Genomic DNA, 22255 nt, shown 5'->3' with positions numbered 1-22255 from the left:
AAGAAAGGTTGGTTCCATACATATGGGCCACAGTCAATGCACTACTACCGTAGAATTCAGTGACCAAGGCAAATCTTCATTCAGAGCTTCTCGCCACTCCTACTTTATATGTGGTCAGACTGCATATATGCGTCTACCCCTAGATTGGGATGGTACCTGCTACATTGCATTCCTTTTGCCACCTGTTTTCCTAGCTCCTCCTGATTATTACAGAAATATTCATTTAGTACACAACAGAAAACGGAGAGATCTCCCCATTGTCGATTACACTGAGACGGCATGGGACAAGTATGTAGATTTTAATAAAGGCATCTTTCCCTATATAGGTACTGTTACTAATAGTAAGCTGATACGTAGATTAACTAGAACCCTTGAAGCAGTAGTGAATGAGACTATTTCCGCCTTAGGCAATTTAACGGAAGAGCAGTCTGCTATGCGGATTGTTGTGCTTCAAAATCGTCTTGTCCTTGACGTCATCCTGGCTGATAGGGGCGGAGCTTGTAGGGTCATCGGATCAAGCTGTTGCGTATTCATACCAGAAAATTCGCCATCTGTATATAAAGCCATCACTCGCCTTCATAAGATTGTAAGCCAGATACACCAGAACCCAGGCACTTGGACTTGGTCCAGTTGGTTTTGGAATGCGGTATCAGCCTGGGGATGGAGAGTTCTATCCTTCCTAGGTATTGGCCTTCTCATACTATTCAGTTGCTGTCTATGTCTACAATGTGGACCAGCGATTTGTGGTCTGTGTGCCACATCGTGTATCCCACATCAAGATTTTCATTCAAGATCCCGGAAGAAGAAAGAAGAACAAATGATGCTATATGAACAGATCAATGGATTGATGAAGATTGATATCTCTTGAAGGGCAAGTAGGGGACAAGGAGGGAATGTGGAAATATGGATTTTCCTGGTCAGTTATGTCCCCTATCTTGGACCCCAACGGTTCTATGTGCATGTCGCAAGTACATGTATGTTCCCTCCAGTTCCAGTATTGATGACGCAAACACATGCGTGTCCACCGTCAACATGTCCTCTGCCAGATCCGCCATGAATAGGCCGGATATTCCATTCTTAAATATGAAAGGCCACCGGCTTTATATGGTTCACTTATGCCACTTTTCAGTCCAGGCAAGTAGGCCCTGATTCTGTCATCAAACTCTTCTTGCCCTCTGCCTCTAAAAGCTCCAGCCCGAGCCTGCATCTGTGACCATGAACTTTGTCTCATTCTCTGCGCTGCTCACGAAGCCTGACATCAGCTTACTCTCTGCCAAGAACTGTATTTCACCTTCGAATTATCTGCTTCCCCCTCAGCCGACGCATTCCTGCCTAGTAGTTTAAGTAAACATTCTTCCAGTTACCAAGCAAAAAGACCCATCTTCTCTGTCCTCATGCAAGTAATTCATAGCCTTGTTACCATGGAATATTCCTACCCCCTCGCATTCAGTGTAGACACTCAGACGCTTGTACACGCACAGTCAGTATAGAATAGATTCTGTCCGAGAGTCCTCCTTTTTGGATAACATAGTTCTTTAAACATAGGATGTTAGATATGATTTGGGATTAGGTTGACTTGACCTCCCAGACTTCTCGTCTCCACATATAGAGCTAAATGTCAAGTCCCCGTCACCCCCTAGTTACACGTCAATTACACGTCATACTGCTGCGCGCGCATCCATGCCAAGTATTATCTTATAGATCCACCTATACATGACATCACAACCAATCATGTTCCTTTTTACTCATTATTACACCCATTTTCGGTTACGCAAACCAAACGTCAATGTCCTTATCAATTGTTACGCCTACTGTATTCACTTCATTATAATGTATGTATTATAAAAGTTACTGCTTGTCAATAAAGTATGTACTTCACTTCCTGAACCCCCGTGGTGATGGAACTTGAGGCATCCGATTATAATCGCTTATTGGAATAAAGCCCATTCCGAAACTCTAATATCACGGATTCTGCCTCTCATTTTACTGAGCTATTTTATAATGTTTCTGTACCAAATTCAGTCCCGGTAAAGGAGAAATATTTACCACAACACTAGAATAAGTGTTACACTGTTAATGCCATGTTTTACCAGCAGGACTCTAAGGTGTGAAAATGAAGAGCTTTTTCATAGTCCTGCCTCAGCCGTGGCCCCACTCTGAAAATCATTAAGGGTATCAGCAAGTCAACAGTTCCTTCAATGGCCCAGGCCCCCACTCTGCACCTCAGAGGTACTCCAATCACTCCCTGTAAACACTTCCAGGACCTGTATGTGTGTGTATTTTGCTTCTTTGTGGGAGGACTCATTAGCATGCCCTGTAAATCTTGAATTACCCTTTAAGGATTGACGCAGATCCACCTACTAATCCTATAATGGTGCAGAAGCCAATCTATCAACTCCAATGTGAACACTTCTTATGCACTCTCTGAGGGCCCCATCTCCTCACCTAGCTGCTCCTCATCTAAGGCTTTCTCACTCTGTTCAGCAGAGTCAGCCACAGAAGCTTGACCAAAGGCTATGTAGATGTCCCGCTTCTTAGCAAATCTTCAACAATGGGTAAGGAGACACCAAGTGCTCATTACAAGTGTCGCTAGACCACAGAATGGTCTTTTAAACAATTGTGACGCAAGCAGCCATCTTGGTGGGTGCTTTTACTTGAAAATGGATGAGGTTACAGGTGCTGGTTTTATCGCTGGTGAGTAAACTCTGTTGTTCCTCTTTGCTTTCAGTATCTGGATTTTAGAACTGCTTGAATTTCGATATTAATTAACCCATACTAATCGCCATTGCATATGCCCAGATCCAAACACACATGAGAGACATGTCTTGATGTATCCTAGCTAAGGCCATGCACTTGGTAGAAGCCTCCGTTGGTTAGGTGGTTGGTCGAGAGATGGTGAGTAAAGTTCTGTTCCTTCCAGCACAATTAATCTTTGACTTAGCTACTTTCATACACACAGAAAGGGCTATCTCTCTTCCAATGCCCCATGGTTTGAAGGTATGAGATGAAGTTGCCTTATTCGCGGTCCTGCTTTAGATCCATAAGAACAGAAGAGGACTTGACCTGTGAACAATAGAGGGGCTTGACCTGCTCGCACTTATACCCAGGACTAAGAAAGGTCTGCTCTCAGCTTACTGTGTGTGTTGGCATAATACATTGTTAGCCAGCCTCAAGACATTACTCTTCCACAGACGAAGCCAACCATTTAAGAACATTTTTGGCTGAACAACAACCTTCCTTTTAAAATTAGATGGTAATGGAGCAGGAAGTGATTGTAGCAAGGGTTGTTGATTATGTGAGACTTGATGCCAGCCTGAGATGAGGTTGAGATTTGTTAAAGCCTAATAAAGGGGCTGATTCATCAGAGGACATGACAAAAGAGAATGGAACCACAAGTTTTTATCACAGAAGATATGAACGTAGTTGTAGAACAGGCCAGGTGATGGGTTACATTCTACTGCTGACAAACGGCCAAAAGACAAAGAAGTTAGGTTTGAGAAATAATGGTGGGGATATTAGGGCTGGTTTCCCTGGAGGCTGGGATGGATATCTGTAGCATAGCAAGGGTGCCATGTGGCTGAGTGCAATCAAGGCAAGTAGCCCTATGTCTGCCGGTTGACTAACTAACAATAAACAAGGTTCGGTTGGCCACTAAGGGCTCTGGGCCCCAGTGCCACTGCACCTTCTGCACCAGTGATAGCTACGCCCCCATGGACAGGGAAACCAGAACCTAATAATGAGGAATCACAGCCCTATACAACTTGAGGTGGCATTTAGCGTGTCAGTGACTAACATTGCTAACGCCAAGTACATTAGTGCCCTTCATCTAGAGAAACAATATAAGCCATTAAATTGCTGTGAAGGAAATCAAAAATGTTAGGTGTTTGTTGAGCTGCAATTACAAGCACAAAATCTTAAAACAAAAAACACATAATAAATTAAAAACCATTGGATCGACATGACACCTAAAGGATAGGGTTTACTAGCATACTGAGTTTAACAATATAAAGGCACCTCTTGAGCAACAACATGGCGACCCACAAGACCAGGTCTCTTGGTACCACTTTTTGTCCCACACAGCATCCTATCATCCCACAAGACCACCAGAGTGCCATACAGATAACGGAGTCAAGTACCAGAAGCACCCAATATCCAGTTAGTAGAGTGATGCACTAATTAGTTGACATGACCTTTGGTCACACTACTAAAACTTGTCAGTGTGCAGCCAAGGTGTGTATTGTTTCTTTAAGAGAATAACAACCAGGTATATATTGATTCACTGTGAAATCATCTCTTTGAAAATTGAGCTTTCTCTGCCCTCATAGCAAGAACTGACACTCCCACTTTATCCCCTCCTTATTTGGTTGTTTTACCTTCAGGTCCCAACAGGTTGTGCTATTTAGAAAGTTATGTCTATTTTGTTTGTCAATACAGATAGGCATGTTTCAGAAAAAGCAAAGCATCTATGGTTTATTATACACTCCTCTGTTACTTCCAAAATATTTAAAAGGATAATGTGGAAAAATTAATTAAACAGTGGTGGAATGGGGCATGAGAGTATGGACTATAACAGGGGAAACAGAGGCTAAACGTTTTAACATCTCTCCTGACATCAATCATTGCAGAGTAGAGATTGGCTTCAGCTATGATAAATAGCAGGTGAGAAGAGCTGCATAAAGGCAGGCATTGCAGTGAAGTCTCGTAGGTCACATTTGGAAAATAGAATGACAGGAGCACAGGACAATGGAAAACATAAGAGGATTTATGTAGCATTAGAAAGGGAGTAAGGTCGAAGAAAAATGTATGTTGTGGGTAGAATATTGCATGAAGCATAAAAGGATAAAAGAAAGGAAATAAAGGGGCAGGTAGCATAAGGTAGGATAAAAGAATAGGAGGAATCATCATAGGAAGGGAACGCATTAAAGTACGTGGCTAAAGGCAACTGCTGCAAAAGAGAAACAAACTATATGAGGTAGACTACTCTCAAAGGGCACGTATTAAATTTAGAAACTCAGTGAACCAGTGAGGTGAAGGAAATAATGACAGTCATATGATTTGATGCCACTAAATACACAATGGAGCAAAAGAGGGAAACATAGCAAGGGCGCCCTCCACTCAACTATTTATATTATACACAAAAGCCCTTGGTATGGCACACACAGCCAATCCTCAGGGTCCACTTCATCTATTAGAAAGGAAGGAGGCAAACCAGACCAGGGTAGGGCCCACAATACCCGCCTCCTCCAACCTTTGCAGCAGGATCTGATGAGAAACCATATCAAAAGCGTCACTGAGGTCTAAAAGAATCAGAGCCATCATGCAACCCTCATCTAGAGCTAGCCTAAGATGCTCGGTGACAGCTAGGAGGGCCGACTCTGTTCTGTGACCTTGGCGAAAGCCATTCTGAGAGATGTCAAGGAGATTGTTCTGCACTAGGAATCCTGTGAGAATAGAATTAATGTAGGTCTCAGTAATCTTAGAGAACCATGGCAAGAGTGAGATAGGGTGAAAGTTTTCCAGTTTAGCTGTGTCAAGAGTAGGTTTTTTAAGCAGAGGTACTACCCTTGCTTGCTGCCAAGTACTGGGAACAACTGCCCTGGACAGGAATAGATTGATGACCTGGCTCAGAGGTGTAAGGAGCACAGGTAATAATATCATGAGTTGGTCAGACTTGACAGGGTCAGCAGGGGAGCCAGATTTAACCTTATTACATAACAGACGTAACTCATTCAGGGAGACCAACGGAAAAGCAGCCTGTGTGTGTGTAGGGAGTGGTTGAGGCACATGGTCAGAACACATGACAGCATGAGGAAAAGTCTTGTCAATTTTTTCCACCTTCTTAACAAAGAAGGTGGTGAGGGCCTCGCACTGCTTATCCGATGATATAAGAGGCACTACAGGGACCCCCGGCTGTTTCAGGTCTTTCAATATAGAAAAGATGGTTTTAGAGGGGTCATAACTACTCTTGGACTCATCGGCGAAGTAAGCAGCCCGCTCTGTATAGATGGCCCTGTGATAATTTTTGATATCCGCCTGATAACATCGCTTCTGGCTCAGGTCGTACTCCCATCTCGAAGTCCGTTCCAACCTTTTGCAGGCTTTACGCAAAATTGCGAGCTTGTCATTGTACCACGGGCTGGATTTAGAATTACGGCTTTTCGACCACTTCGCAGGAATAAGTACGCCCAGAGGACTGCGGATCCAGTCTGAGAGTGCTTTATCAGCGGCGTCTGGATCTTCTAGCAAAATGAAAGCATTCGTAGAAAGACGGTCATGAAGTTGATCAAGATTAAGTTTGTGCCAGGGGCGCTTCAACACGAGCTTCTGAGGCAAACTCCGAGAAGGCACAACCCCTGCGATAGACATGGGTACCAAATATTGGTCAGACTAACCACATCGGAATAGGGGTGTGTACTGAAAGGAGAAAAAGGTTAGAAAAAACTGGGTCCAACAAATGGCCCACAGAGTGGGTGGGACCATAGACTAGTTGAAGCAACTGGCACGCTACAAGATCAGCTAAAAAATTGCCCATCTCCGCATCATGGGAACTATCCAAGTGCAGATTCAGATCACCAATGAAAATGAAATTGGCAACCCTCATAGCCAAGATGGTAACAGTATCAACAAGCGCTGCCCTGAACTCTTTAGAGGGTCCAGGCGGACGGTATATCAGTAGCCCCGACATGGTATAGAAGGCATTGAGTGAGAGCCCAAAACGTGCGCACTCGTTGCCAACCAGGGACTCTTTGATGAAGGTACAGGTATAGCAGGATTTAAAAACAACTGCGATACCGCCCCCTCTAGACTCTCTATTGAGAGTTACAATGTTCAAACCCTGGGGGAGAGCCAGACCTTGCACTGACTCCGTTTCAGCAGATAACCAAGTCTCAGTTAGAAAAAGAGCATTGGGAGATCCCTCAAGCAACAAATCATATACATCGGGGAAATGTTTGACTAAGGAGTGACAATTGAAGCTTAAAAGTTTATTATTATGTCTGGAACATGAAAGAGAAGGCGGTAGGGACGACAGCCAGCAGCAAAACCCACAGCTTAAGCAGCAAAACGGGCCGTCTGGAAGAAGGCAAAATTAGTGGTTACAGGGATACAAAGCACTGCTAATAGCCGAAAGTTTGTCTGAAGAATAGGTGAGCCTACCTTTGGTAGGAACGGCAGCATGTCTGACGACGTCCAGGCGCGGCGGGCTTACCTTAGGCGCGCCTTCGGCACGCCAGAAGCATGCCCGCTGCACGCGGCCACAGTCGCAGCATCCTGAAATACTGGGGATCGCAGGACAAGTCCCACCCCCCAAAGCCCAGCCGGAAGTGCGTCACCTAACAAGGACAGTGGAGTAAAGGGTGTCCACCCTCCACACAAACCGTAAAGCCGCGGTGGACAGGAGTGGGAAGACCCATAGGAAATTAGAAGGTACTTAAAACTAAAAAATTAAAAGCATACACTCATGAAAGCAGCAATCGCATTAAAACTCAAAGAGATTCGCTAATAAAAGTAACTGTTTTTGCAAGCCCCCAAAATGCTAAGTGAAGACACGCAGCCTCACCAATAACTGTGTGTACTCTAAAAGAGAGAAGTCCGGTGCCGAGGTGCATATAGAGTGCAGCTATAACACACCCTTTGAAGAAAACATAGGGAGTGCCTCACGTAAGCAACAACCAGGGAGTGATCAGCAGGTTCTCGTCAATTTGCTCACTATGGGCCTCATGTAGGTAAATATAATTTACCGATTCTTAAATACCGAACTTTACCGAATCGGTATTTATGAATCGGAAAGTTATATCTAGGTAAAAATTCGGTAATAATTACCGATTCGGTAACATTCGGTATTAAAGAATCGGAATTTACCGAATCGGTACACACATTAGCCAAAAGGATGCAGGGGACAATGTGAGAGTGTTACATACATTTATTGTGATGCTAGCAATGCAGGGCTTCAGGTACACTGAGCTGATGTTGCATTTCTGTCCACAGATGTAACATCACGCAGGACTGCACATGCTACAGGAGAGAGGGCACACCGGCAAGACAGGTCAGTTCTGGCCAGTACAAGTTCTGCCCAGGGAGCATTGCCACAGCCACCATCACCACTACCACAGCCAGCATCACCACCACCACAGCCCGCATCACCACGACCACAGCCAGCATCACCTCTACCACAGGCAGCGTCACCTCTACCACAGCCAGCATCGCCACTCATGTTTGAGTCACCGGCCACATCACCGCCTGCATTTGTGAGGTCGAGGAGGCGTGCTGCTGCCAGATTGCGTGCGTTAGACACCACATCTGACGACAGCAGGGGCCCGGAGCCAAACACTATGCCCCAGGATGGGAGCCATGCCACTGTGCCCTCCACCTCACAGGGAGAACACACGGGTGCAAGACGGTGCCGCAGGTCGCGGGTGCAGAGTCCACCAGCAGACGTCGACAGCCATGGGGTCTTCTCGGGGCTCGAGGGTAACATGCTGAAGCAACAGCGCCTGCAAACAAAGGCAGTGATGTCAGTGCAGCGACACATGCGTGGACTGAAAACCACTTTTACCAACATGGACAGGAACATCAGCACAATGGCGGTGGGGATGGGTGACATGGCAGCGGGCATTCAGGACATCTCCCAGTCCATCAAGCTGTTGTGCAGCAAATATGATGCTGACAGAGCTGCACGGCGCCGGGAACGGCAGAGGAGGGACAGTCACACCAGGGCACTCAACCGGCTGGCAACTGCCACATCACTACTCTGCCAGCGCTCTGTGTCTATGCAGGAGGGCCTGACACACTGCAGCAGCGACGTGTCTCGGGGGATGGTGCAGGTCACAAGTGCACTTGAGGTGCTATTGACTAGTCAGGCAGCCACAACTGGTGCAGGGGATGCTGCAGAAAGCATCGACACCAGCAGCAGGAGCAGCATAACACCCCCGGTCCCAGATACCCGCAGGAGCAGCAGGCGGCTTGGGGTTGGCAGTAGTGAGGAGGCTCAATCCGTGCCATCCCACACTGTAGCGCATGGACGCAAGCATTAATGCAGCACCGCATAGCCAAAGACTATTGGGTGACGTAACCCTGGACTTACTCCTTGTACTTACGCAATGTTGCCAGAATGGCATATTTTTGGTGTTGTGGCGTAGTGCCGCATTAAAACTACGTCATGACATACAACAACTGGCTGTGTCCCCTTACTTACTCAGAAATAGTTGCATGTGATCTCTGCCCGTCTCTCTCTCCCATCTGTTGCTGTTGGCACTCCAGCAGCGTTGGCCTCTGGCTGACCTGAATCATCCTCATTGTCCTCAAAATCTGTTAGTTCCACCTCTGTACCTCTCTTCGTGGCAAGGTTGTGCAGCATTGCGCAAGTGGCAATGATCTTGCAACAGATGATGGGTGTGTACTGGCGTGCGCCTCCGCTCTTGTGGAGGCAGCGGAACCTGCTTTTCAATAGTCCAAACGTGTGCTCCACCACGTTGCGTGTAGATTTGTGTGGCACGTTATATCGTCTCTCACTCTGGGTTGTTGGGTGTAGGTAGGGAGTGAGGATGAATGACCGCACGGCATATGCACTGTCGCCTAGGTGAGTAAAAGGGAACCATCAGTCACATGCCTCAATACACTATGATTTGCAAGTTTCATGGGGCGTCAATGTTACTTACCTAGCAGGTGTCCCTCTCCAAATTCTCCGGCAAGCAGTTGTGTGTAGATCCCACTGTTCTGGAAGATGTAGGAGTCGTGGGTGCTCCCAGGAAACTTCGCAATAATATCAGTGATGATGTTCCCTGCATCGCAGATTACCTGCACATTGATGGAGTGGGTGGACTTTCTGTTCCTGTAGATGTGCTCAGTGGCAGCTGGTGGGCAGATTGGGATGTGTGTGCCATCAATACAGCCAATGACATGGGGGAACTGTGCCATGTGATAAAAGTCAGTTTTAGTTTTCTGCAGTTCAGCCTGTGTGTTTGGGAAGCTGATGTAGTGGTGCATTCTCTGCATCATGGCATCCAGGAACTTCCTGAAGAAACGGGACAGGCAACTCTGGGATACACCGCCCACCGCAGCTATCACCCCCTGGTAACTGCCAGATGCGAGTAGATGTAGGCTGCAGAGCACCTGCACATGTGTTTGGTATGGCATGCGCCCTTCTTGTTGGCTGGTCCAGGAGTGGGTGCAGGTCCCTGATCAGATCCATGATGGTTTGTGGGTGTAGCCTGTACCTTTCATGTATCTCTGCGTCAGTCTGTTGAAAGAGTGTGATGCGCTGTCTGTAGATGCGTTCCTCCCGTCTCCAAATCCTCAGACCTGCTGCCTGTAGACGTAGGTGCCTTGCAATGACATACAGAGCGGCCATGTTGTCCACGCTGTTGCATTTTGGGATTGCTTATATGCACTGTTGATGCTTACCACCTGCTTTCAATCCGTGTTAATTACCGACTCTTAATTACCGAATTTCATGGATTTCTTAATTACCGAATTTACCTACATGTCTTTTTAAGTTTTACCACTTCATATTTACCACTTCATATTTACCACTTCATATTTACCGATTCGGTAAATCTGTATTCGGTAAATATGAATCGGTATTTACCGCTTCATATTTACCGAAAACTGTTTTTTGGTCTCCTACATCTCACTTGACTAAATACCGGTCGGTAACGGCATATTTACCGAATTTCGGCCGTTACCGACCGGTATTTAGCTACCTACATATGGCTCTATATTATCATCGACACCTCTCCCATGTATGGGAAGGAACCAACACCCAAACAAGTTTAGAAGAATATTGTGTGTGTGTCATAATCTATCTACTGGCATTGTGTTAACAACACATCTCAACAATCCCAAGGTCCCCAATGAGGGAGAAGAAGCTTCTTCCACACACGAAAAAGTTAAAAATTAGTTGGAAACGCAGAAAACACTGGTCTTTTTTTATCAATACCTGCATTCATGGTTAGAAACACAGTGCCATGTTTAGACCATATTAAGTAAAGCAGCCAACATATTTCATTGCCATTACATATTTCTGGCAATTTTTCAGGACAGCAGGACCTCGTGTCACCCATACGTGCACCGTACCAGTGGCCACCGGGTGAGTGCCTACCAGTAGACCACAGGAAAGGAACCTGCAATGTTTCGAAAGCAACTTTTTTGCAGCACTCTCTGTTACAGCGCCAGTGTCTGGGTCTCCGTGTCTAAGCGGACCTCCTGTCCTGAAGAAATTGCAAGCCAGAGATGGTGAGTGACTGAGCCCCAGTTGAGGATGCAGCAATGATCACTATATGGGTATCACAGCAGATGGCAGAATTGAGAGTTGTAATGACTGTCACTAACCACAAAGTTCAGCAAGCCTCACATGGTGAGTGTTGCCATGGACCACGTACGCAAGTCAGAAGACAGGACTAGAAAATGGCAAAATAAAAACCGACTGGTGATTCCAGAGATGGTGTTTCCTGCCATATCAGACTAAACCAGAAGCAGGCCATACAAAGAGGACTGCTCAATGTCAGCTACAGATGCCTGCTGTAAGCTCACTACAAACACTTTGTGTTACAGTCATTGCCCTACACCTAATACAAATTCTCACAACTACACATTGATACTCTTCGCAATATTTTCACACTTACTGGGACTTTGACAGTGTAAGAGCTTTGAGAGGTCCACAACTTCCCACTATTTAGTTTTTCTGCATCTTGATATACACATTCTGACTGACTTCTCTGGCACACACATCCATGGTGCCCGTTACCCATCTCTTCATCGGTGCTACATGCCCAAAGACTGATCAATTGTCCATACCCATTATATATGGAACCTGAGGCTGCTATTCTTTTTCCTATGTAGAACCTCAGTTGCTACATACACATTCGGATGGAACTGGGAACCCAAAGCAGCCCTGGCAACTTTGTTGGGCAAGGGGGGGAGTTAAGTGTGAAGCACTGCTGCTTTGTTACTGGCCCTAGTAACAAAAAATCTTCCCCCGCTGCTGCAAAATCAACCCGTACCCTTCCAGCCTCCCGGGAAAATGTCCCATTCCCGCTATGACCAGTCTGGCCCTGTGTTCATGATTGATCACAGATTTCTTAGGAGTGAATCATAATAAATTGCAAGCACATAATTCCTGTGCCTTAACAGAAACTACCCTAAAAAACACTGTTTACCGAGGCGATAGTCACAACACAAAATCCTCATAACACAAGAATTACTGAAAGAGGTTACCCTGTGAATGCACCTTCTGCATTTTAGACACACACAAGAGGCACAGCCAAAAGATAAGCAATGCCCAAAATGTATAAAGAATTGAGATTTAAGAGCAGCTAAAGATATTGGGAAAGCTTGATTATCTCACACCACAATGTCAGTATTTACATAGTCCACTAATTAGTACATCAAACGCCAAACTGAGGCCCTCTCAACCAGAGCTTTCAATAACTTCCTGTGATGCTATCAGGGTCACAGAGCTTGCTACGTTATTATGGTGTTCTATTCATTTTGTATCTGTCTTTATCATGAGGAAAGCAATAAAACAAAAAGAATCCGCCTATCCCTTACAGTTCTAACGGGTGACTAGTTACAGGCACTTTAGGTTCTGATTGTAGTGGGAAGTATGTAGTGAGTTACTGCGGGAGTCAGGTGTTCTTTTTATGCATATGTTTTATACAGATACTATTTCAAAACGAGTTTAAGAATATACAACTATACTCATTATGACACATTTTTTAAAAAGTGACTAGAAAACTCTGGGTTTGCAGGGATGGGAGCATGGTTTGATCTGAAAGTCAAGGTTTCAGTAGGATTCTTGTCATCCCAGAAAGTCTATTTTATGAGCGCGACAAGACACAGGAACTACTTGTACGAGGTCATCTTCTGACAAGGGAGTCACAGGGTTTTTAACCTATTACTTAAAGGTGGCCGGGTTTAGCTCTTCGAAAGACTGCACACTTGGCGGGCACTCAACCCTTTTTTTATTTAAATACAATAAACACAAATCATGCAAAAATGCTATAATTTAAAGCCATAACCTATGCAACCGTAATCTGTGTATTTCTTGTTTTTTTGGTTGAGCCTTGCACTACTAGTAAAATTCTTCTTCTGAGGCTATAAGATTTGCTGAAAAAATTCTACTAGAAAACATTAATCAAATTTTTCGCCTACTGGGCAACCATATGGTAAAGCAGCATGCGGATCTCACAAAGTTGCTGATCTTCTGTAACTGGCTGCAATTAATTATGCCTGCTGCATCCATCTCTTGGATTTTTGCCTTGTGAAAAAAACATTTATTGCAGCAGCTTTTAGAAAACAAGGGACTTGAAACCACGACTGATTAATGAGCTGAATGGGAATATTTCCATCAAATGTTTCCAATGAATAATGTTTATTAATACAGGTCACTCTCCTGTGGTGTTCCTCTATGGACACAATATGCTGTTTGCTACATTATTTACCCATACTGCTAGCATCCAGGTAAACAGACCTTTAAGTCGTATGGAATAAGGGGACGTGTATCTGCTATCAGAATATTTTTTTTTACAAAAAACAGGTACACCAATGCGACTATGAGCTTGGAAAATTGCATTTGCATCCCTACGTTAATTCAATATAATGCATTGTAAAGCAAGAGGTTAGGTCATCTAAGCTGGAATTGTAGTCCATTTGAATACTATAGATTTATAGATCATTGCGCTGTTAATCATGGTGAATACCAATCCAATCTGAGCACGTAATTCAAGAACGTAAATGCCTTTGATCTTCTTTCTCACAGTAAACACTCAGTCCATTGCATAGGAAAAGTTGAAATTCTCTGCCATTAAAAGGATAGCTTAGTGTTGTTGTTTTTTTATTTTTACCTCTACAACAGATCTAGTTACTTTTTTTTTTAATGGAGTTTTATATAGCGTGAACTTTACCTGAATCGGGTATCAGAGCGCTTTACATAGCACCAGTTGCGTTACATGAGAACACATCCATTTTTTTTGTTAGGCACGGAAAGATTAAGGGGCATATTTACTAGGACGGCGATAAATAAACGCAAAGCATGCTTAGCGCTTGTTTATTTATCGCCGTCGATCGCAGGAATTTATCGCCCTGGTAACACTTTATTAACAACGCATTACTCCAGGGCAATAATATTCCAGGGAAAGGGGCCAACATCTCTGGAAAACCAGCGATGTTGCACCCAAAACGGAGATAGCCTTGGTGATACGACCCTGTTGTCGTATCACCATAATCCACCTCCCATGTTAGCTATGCCTTAGTCAGGAATTTAAAAGACGTTAAGGGGCATATTATCAAGGTCCGGCGTTAAAATTATCGCCGTTTTATCGGCAGAAAGCTGCCGCTAAAGCGGCGATAATGGACTTGATAATATGCCGATGTGAATTCCCATAGAAACCCATGTTCTGGTGTCAACATGGGCTTCTATGGGAATTCACATCGACATATTATCAAGCCCATTATCGCCGCTTTTCCGCCGATAAAGCGGCGATAATTTTAACGCTGGACCTTGATAATATGCCCCTTAATTCCTGCGTTAAGGCATAGTTACCGGGATTTAAAATATCGCTACCCCTCGTTGATGATATCATGAAGCTGGGGTAGCGATATTTTCCCATGGTGTTTTGTCAGGCACGCCTCCTTTGCTACTCATTAGAGATGCAAAGCGAGGCGTGAACAAAAGGAGAGCTGAAACAAGGAAACACGCGCTAGCGTGTCCTTGCAAATAATGTGATAATTATGTCACCAGCCCTTGATGATATGACCACAGGTGATTTGACCAGAATCACAGGATGTTCATCGTCATTGCCGAGACTTGAACCCAGTTCCCAAGATTCGAGGTTGACCGCCCTAGCCGTTAGGCCAACTCCTCTCCCTTTTAACCAGTAACTTATTACCAATTGATTTGCAAGGATTGGTAATGTTGCAAAAGTGGAATTACTGTGGTACTCTGGGTAATTAATATGGAATAGTTAATTACTGGTGATACTGCACTGATTTATACAGTTCATTCTCTATCACTAAGTCTTTCTTTCGTGTACACATTTGTCCAGGTTTGACACAGTGAATGTATGTCCAGGTGTTGCGGCATGGAGTAGTGCCACGTCACTCGGAATCCTGAATCAGCTGGTTGCCCTTTTTACCAGTTGTAGCAGGATTTTCCCTCTACACGCAATGAGAGAGTCTGAGGGACTGATTCACAAAGGTAAACTTACACCTAGTGTAAGTTTACACTCTGGGTGAAATTGACAAACTACATGCGGAGTTTTACCGCTCTGCATGCCCTTTCTTTTTATGTGCGGAGATCTCCGCATACTTATGTGTGCGGAGACTCCGCAGCTGGGGCGGATTCTATGCCCACAAAAAGACAGGACATGAAGAGTCGTAAAACTCCGCATGTAGTTTCCTCACAAGTATGAGGTCTTAGTTTGAGGAGAGGTATGATTGCGGTGCTTAACATAACCAGCACATTTCTGTGATTTTTATGTTTATGGGGAATTTCAAAAGCTTTTTTATAACAAAAGTATTTTTCTATTCTAATTATGGAACCATTCTTTAACTTTGCAAAGTTTCCTCACTGATTTTTTTTCGTACAATTATTTTTTTTACTATTTGTGAATAGACTGCACTCGAGACCCCACCCATTTTTTACATTTTACATTCTCATTCATATATGCAAACAAGTTGCAGTTATGAGCGTGCAGTACCCGGCTGTGGTGCAGAACTTTACAGAAATAAGCATGTCCATTTACACGAAAAAAATGGCACACGTATGGTATAGCACCAGATTAACAGATTCTCTAAAAGTGTGTTTTTTTCGCTCGCATTTTTAATTAGATTTATATCACATGAATCCCTTTGCCAGCTTGGTGGGGTGTCATCCTCTCCCTCCTCCTTGTCTCCCTCCCTGTTAGGACGGGGTCCTATTTGCCAGTTATGAAAATAGCCTCTTTGGTAATACTAACGGTCTTCAGCTTAGTCACTTCCTTGCAAAGGACCACCTTCTGGACCAGTGACATTGGCTGCCTCAGCGCCATTGTTTGTAGCACCAACACCAAACTTGACTGTCGCTCCATTTCCTACCTGTGAATATTTTTCCTGATATTATTTTTTCATTGCCCTCTGGAGTCTAAAGACAGCGTCCTGCTGTCATTTTTGGTGATAAAGCCACAGCCATTTATTATATTCAATTATTTGATGGTGCCCAATAATTTGTTGTGAGCACTTTCTTGTCTGGAGTCACAGTGGTGGGCTTAGTGGCCACGGTTGCGATGGTGACAGTTAGAGGAGCTTTGGCCTATTGTGGGCTCACTAGTGTTACTCCTGGGGTGGGGGGATTTTTTTCTATCAACTTGCAAATGGCTGCTGATGGTTCAGGGGGACCAACTCTTGGCTGTGGTTGCTGTTCGCTCGTGCCTACACCTTAACCCCACATTAGTACCCAATCCTCCCTGACGAACATCTGTAAACCCCTCCTAACTACAACATACCACTCAAAAATATTCACCAGCTGCATCATCCCATGCTCTCCCTATCACAAATAATACTGTTCTACACCCTTATCGTCCTGCTGCACCATATGACCAAAAGACCCTTCAAAAATCATTCATAAGTTGCATCATCCCAAACACAACATATACCTGGAGTAGAGGAATACAACATGACTTGTTACATTGTGGATCATCCTGAAAGTCAGGAGAAAGTGGTGCTGCAACTTGACCACCTTCTGGATTGGTGTTGGTGTATTTATATGGATGGAGAAGGAGATATGGTGCTACTTTGTCAGGTATTTCAATAGAGCATGACCTCCACTGGCATGGATTTCCAACACCATTGACTTTTCTAGGATTGATTAAATATTGAGGCATTCATTTTGGTTAGAAAGTATGTGAACGGAGTGTGCCTTGGTATGTTAGGGAGTGAATGAGGACCAGGGATAGTCCCCCATCATTCTGTGGTGGACTTGCCACTTCAAATATGTGTGAATGAGATACACATATGTCTTAGACTGTTATAAATTGCACACATTCCATGAAGAGCCAGACTGGGAACCCAAAGAGGCCCTGGCAGTTTTCTTAGACCAGCCATTGGGTAATCACTGCCTGGTCCGGGAGGCTGGAAAGGCTTGCTTGCTGCTTTTGTTACTTGGGAAGGCAATACTTCAGCATTGCTGCAAAACTGGCCCCCGGTAACAAAACTGGCCCCACAGCTGCAAAACCGCCCCCACCCTTCCATGCTCCCGGGCACATGCCCAGTGCCTGGTATGGCCAGTCCGGCCCTGATTCCATGACTTGCCCAGTGAGGTCTCCCCAACGACAGTGACTGTCCACTCAGGATGGTAGATTAGTGTTTATGAGTGGTTTACTGGAAGAGGAAACAAGCCATGTTTTAAGAGGTCTGCATAAACAGAGATGATCTTAGCATTTCCAAATTTAAAAAAAGGTGAGAATCAAGTAAAATAAGGAAATTAAAAACAAGTTTTTTAGATCCTACAAACACGATGGGCAGTCTTGTATTTTCTGCATGTGTACTGATATGGACCTCTTCAGTTTTGAACTTTGGCTTGAGAAAGAATCACATGGGCCAATGGGCTTGCAACCTTGCACTTTGTGTCATGTGGAAAATGTCTCAGTTCCGTATCTTGATTTATGTTCAATGACCACAGGAGAAGCACACGCAGTTTTGCATCTGAGTTCTAAATGTTTGGGACTGTGAGAGATGGGCTTCTTGTGTGATGACAAATATCGCAGCGGTTTAGTCCAGGTGGGAAACAGCAATAGCTGCAATTCCTTGCACTGAAGTGAGAATCTCAGGAAGGCAAAGATGTGCACAAGAGACTGAGAGTTTTAAAGAACACTTGTGCACTGCATTCCTCTTAAGTGCTCTGCCTACGTTCATGTTTACACCCAGGTTTGTTCCAGGGTTGTGGGCTGGGGTTATCAATTAATGATAGGCCAGGCTAGTTGCTGCAAGCCAGAATTTGCATTACCTTTATATTGTTCTTGGGCTTTGAGCTTACAGGGTCTCTAATCATATGGCAATCGATTGCTATGGCTTGCATTTGACCTTTGCAACCTCACTTCTAACCTTTGAGCCCTACTAGCAGACTGTGGTTTGCCCTGCATTCCAGGCATGGGATGCAGCTTTTACATTTTGTTTATATGAAAGCCACCACTTTTTACATGTAGCTCCTTTTAACTACAATAGCGAGCATAGCACTGTTTCTGTTTTCATTGCACTTTATCAAACCAAATTTACAGCATATGATCACAATTTGCCTAGTAAAAGAATGTTTTGACATCCTTTTTTATTTTGCATTAAAAGAGATGTTATGTTTCTTAAGTTATATTTTGATTCCTTGGTTACTGCTGGATGGTGATTTTCCTGACATTTCCAATCAATCAATCAATAGGTCACTTTATTTGGTTAGCATAACAACCATAAAAGCACCTCAGTACATCCAACCATACAATAAATACATATGCACATAGAAAATAGATAAAACATCAGTCATAAATGCAAAGGAACTCTAAACGACCCTAATAGACCTACATACATTCAATCCTTGATTTCCTTGATCTCAATGCAACTTAGAAAAGACTAATAACATCAAAAATCATATCTGTAGAAAGCAGTTGTAAAAACAATAGCGCAGGTCAAACTTGTTTAAATTGACTGGCACTTAAAGGAGGGACAATATAGGCTTTCCTGGGGGGCTCATAGTATCTGCAGAGCGTGACAAAGTGAATTGTGTGTTGCGGAGACACCTGACCGATGTCTTAGGGTGCTAATGAATGAACATCCTGCCAGCCCCGTGGGGATACTAGCAGCTGTGGTAACAAGTTTAGCCTAAACCTGGTAAGCAGATACTGATCATAATTAGAAGTTACAATGGTAAGGCTCTGGTGGGGTGCTGCTGGCCATCGGTGGGACTGCCTGGATTTCCACTTCAGCCCTCTGAACTACTACCGCGCCTCGCGGCCCCCGCTTCGCGGGAGCCGCTTGAGGGACCGGGACTTTGCTGCTTGACAGTCGGGGCATTGTTGGTGTGCTGACTCCACGCTGTTAGCTCCGTTATATTGTGCTCCAGGCTGGTGAGGGGACGTGCTGGTTATTGGCATTGCTGCGACGAACCGGCGTATTCAGGACTGCGAGGACCAGGGTGCTGCGTGCGAAACAGAACAGCCGCACCTGGTCCTCTTCCTGACTCCTCCCCAAACACCTTAATCAGGCGGTGTAGCCTCCGTATCATGGGCTCCGTCTGAGAATCTGGTGGGGTGCTGCTGGCCATCGGTGGGACTGCCTGGATTTCCACTTCAGCCCTCTGAACTACTACCGCGCCTCGCGGCCCCCGCTTCGCGGGAGCCGCTCGAGGGACCGGGACTTTGCTGCTTGACAGTCGGGGCATTGTTGGTGTGCTGACTCCACGCTGTTAGCTCCGTTATATTGTGCTCCAGGCTGGTGAGGGGACGTGCTGGTTATTGGCATTGCTGCGACGAACCGGCGTATTCAGGACTGCGAGGACCAGGGTGCTGCGCGCGAAGCAGGACAGCCGCACCTGGTCCTCTTCCTGACTCCTCCCCAAACACCTTAATCAGGCGATGTAGCCTCCGTATCACGGGCTCCGTCTGAGAATCTGGTGGGGTGCTGCTGGCCATCGGTGGGACTGCCTGGATTTCCACTTCAGCCCTCTGAACTACTACCGCGCCTCGCGGCCCCCGCTTCGCGGGAGCCGCTCGAGGGACCGGGACTTTGCTGCTTGACAGTCGGGGCATTGTTGGTGTGCTGACTCCACGCTGTTAGCTCCGTTATATTGTGCTCCAGGCTGGTGAGGGGACATACTGGTTATTGGCATTGCTGCGGCGAACCGGCGTATTCAGGACTGCGAGGACCAGGATGCTGCGCGCGAAGCAGAACAGCCGCACCTGGTCCTCTTCCTGACTCCTCCCCAAACACCTTAATCAGGCGGTGTAGCCTCCGTATCACGGGCTCCGTCTGAGAATGTGGTGGGGTGCTGCTGGCCATCGGTGGGACTGCCTGGATTTCCACTTCAGCCCTCTGAACTACTACCGCGCCTCGCGGCCCCCGCTTCGCGGGAGCCGCTCGAGGGACCGGGACTTTGCTGCTTGACAGTCGGTGCATTGTTGGTGTGCTGACTCCACGCTGTTAGCTCCGTTATATTGTGCTCCAGGCTGGTGAGGGGACGTGCTGGTTATTGGCATTGCTGCGACGAACCGGCGTATTCAGGACTGCGAGGACCAGGGTGCTGCGTGCGAAGCAGAACAGCCGCACCTGGTCCTCTTCCTGACTCCTCCCCCAACACCGTTGCCCCTCACTATATGTACGTTTCCCTGCCCACACGCGCTAGCGGGACGCACGCGGGTCTCAGCACGGGGCTAAGACCGGGCAAAGAGCGGGCCCTCTGAGGCACGAGGAGACCGGATCGGACCGGGGGAACCCCTTTTTCCTGCCAGTAATCGTGAGTTTTGATTCAGACGATTGCATTATTCACCATGGCTGAGACTTTGTCCACAAATACGCCCATAATTACTGGTGGTACAAACAAAGGTACATTGGACGATTATTTTATTAAGGCTGCTGCGGCCACTGGAAAGGAGACTATGTTAGCTGAACGAAGGGCTGAGCGACGTCGGTCCATAGAATGTATAAAAAATAGGATGCTTATGGATAACCTGCTTCCTACTACCCCTTTTGAGCTAAGTCCTCCCACTCTTACTCAGGAGGCACTAGCCATTGACAATGTTCCTATGTTGCTCCGAGACATTGAATCTCCACCTGATAAACCTAATTGTCCGTATGTTCCCACTGATTTACTTCCCTCCAGCACTTTTATTAAGGAAACTGATACGATCATTGTCCCTTCTCAATCCGAGGTTAAAGCCACTAAAAAGAAGGTGGGGAGGGTTGCGGTGCCTAAAGCTCCAAGGCCCCCTCCCACTAAAAGAAGAAAGAGGCTAGGTGATCCGCCAAGGGATAAGATTAATCACTCAGATTTTGGCAAAGGACCCATTCATACTTTAGAATCTGTATCCTTGCCAAAGGTAACACCTATTTTATCTACAGTACACACCATGGCCACAAGTACCTCTACTTTATTGGTACCTTCCTCTTTTGACCCGATCTGTCCCCACTTCAGCCCTCTGAACTACTACCGCGCCTCGCGGCCCCCGCTTCGCGGGAGCCGCTCGAGGGACCGGGACTTTGCTGCTTGACAGTCGGGGCATTGTTGGTGTGCTGACTCCACGCTGTTAGCTCCGTTATATTGTGCTCCAGGCTGGTGAGGGGACATACTGGTTATTGGCATTGCTGCGGCGAACCGGCGTATTCAGGACTGCGAGGACCAGGATGCTGCGCGCGAAGCAGAACAGCCGCACCTGGTCCTCTTCCTGACTCCTCCCCAAACACCTTAATCAGGCGGTGTAGCCTCCGTATCACGGGCTCCGTCTGAGAATGTGGTGGGGTGCTGCTGGCCATCGGTGGGACTGCCTGGATTTCCACTTCAGCCCTCTGAACTACTACCGCGCCTCGCGGCCCCCGCTTCGCGGGAGCCGCTCGAGGGACCGGGACTTTGCTGCTTGACAGTCGGTGCATTGTTGGTGTGCTGACTCCACGCTGTTAGCTCCGTTATATTGTGCTCCAGGCTGGTGAGGGGACGTGCTGGTTATTGGCATTGCTGCGACGAACCGGCGTATTCAGGACTGCGAGGACCAGGGTGCTGCGTGCGAAGCAGAACAGCCGCACCTGGTCCTCTTCCTGACTCCTCCCCCAACACCGTTGCCCCTCACTATATGTACGTTTCCCTGCCCACACGCGCTAGCGGGACGCACGCGGGTCTCAGCACGGGGCTAAGACCGGGCAAAGAGCGGGCCCTCTGAGGCACGAGGAGACCGGATCGGACCGGGGGAACCCCTTTTTCCTGCCAGTAATCGTGAGTTTTGATTCAGACGATTGCATTATTCACCATGGCTGAGACTTTGTCCACAAATACGCCCATAATTACTGGTGGTACAAACAAAGGTACATTGGACGATTATTTTATTAAGGCTGCTGCGGCCACTGGAAAGGAGACTATGTTAGCTGAACGAAGGGCTGAGCGACGTCGGTCCATAGAATGTATAAAAAATAGGATGCTTATGGATAACCTGCTTCCTACTACCCCTTTTGAGCTAAGTCCTCCCACTCTTACTCAGGAGGCACTAGCCATTGACAATGTTCCTATGTTGCTCCGAGACATTGAATCTCCACC

Source organism: Triturus cristatus, chromosome 12 (genome assembly GCF_964204655.1).
Source record: "Triturus cristatus chromosome 12, aTriCri1.1, whole genome shotgun sequence".
NCBI lineage: Eukaryota > Metazoa > Chordata > Amphibia > Caudata > Salamandridae > Triturus > Triturus cristatus.
Note: the sequence above shows the minus strand (reverse complement) of the source record.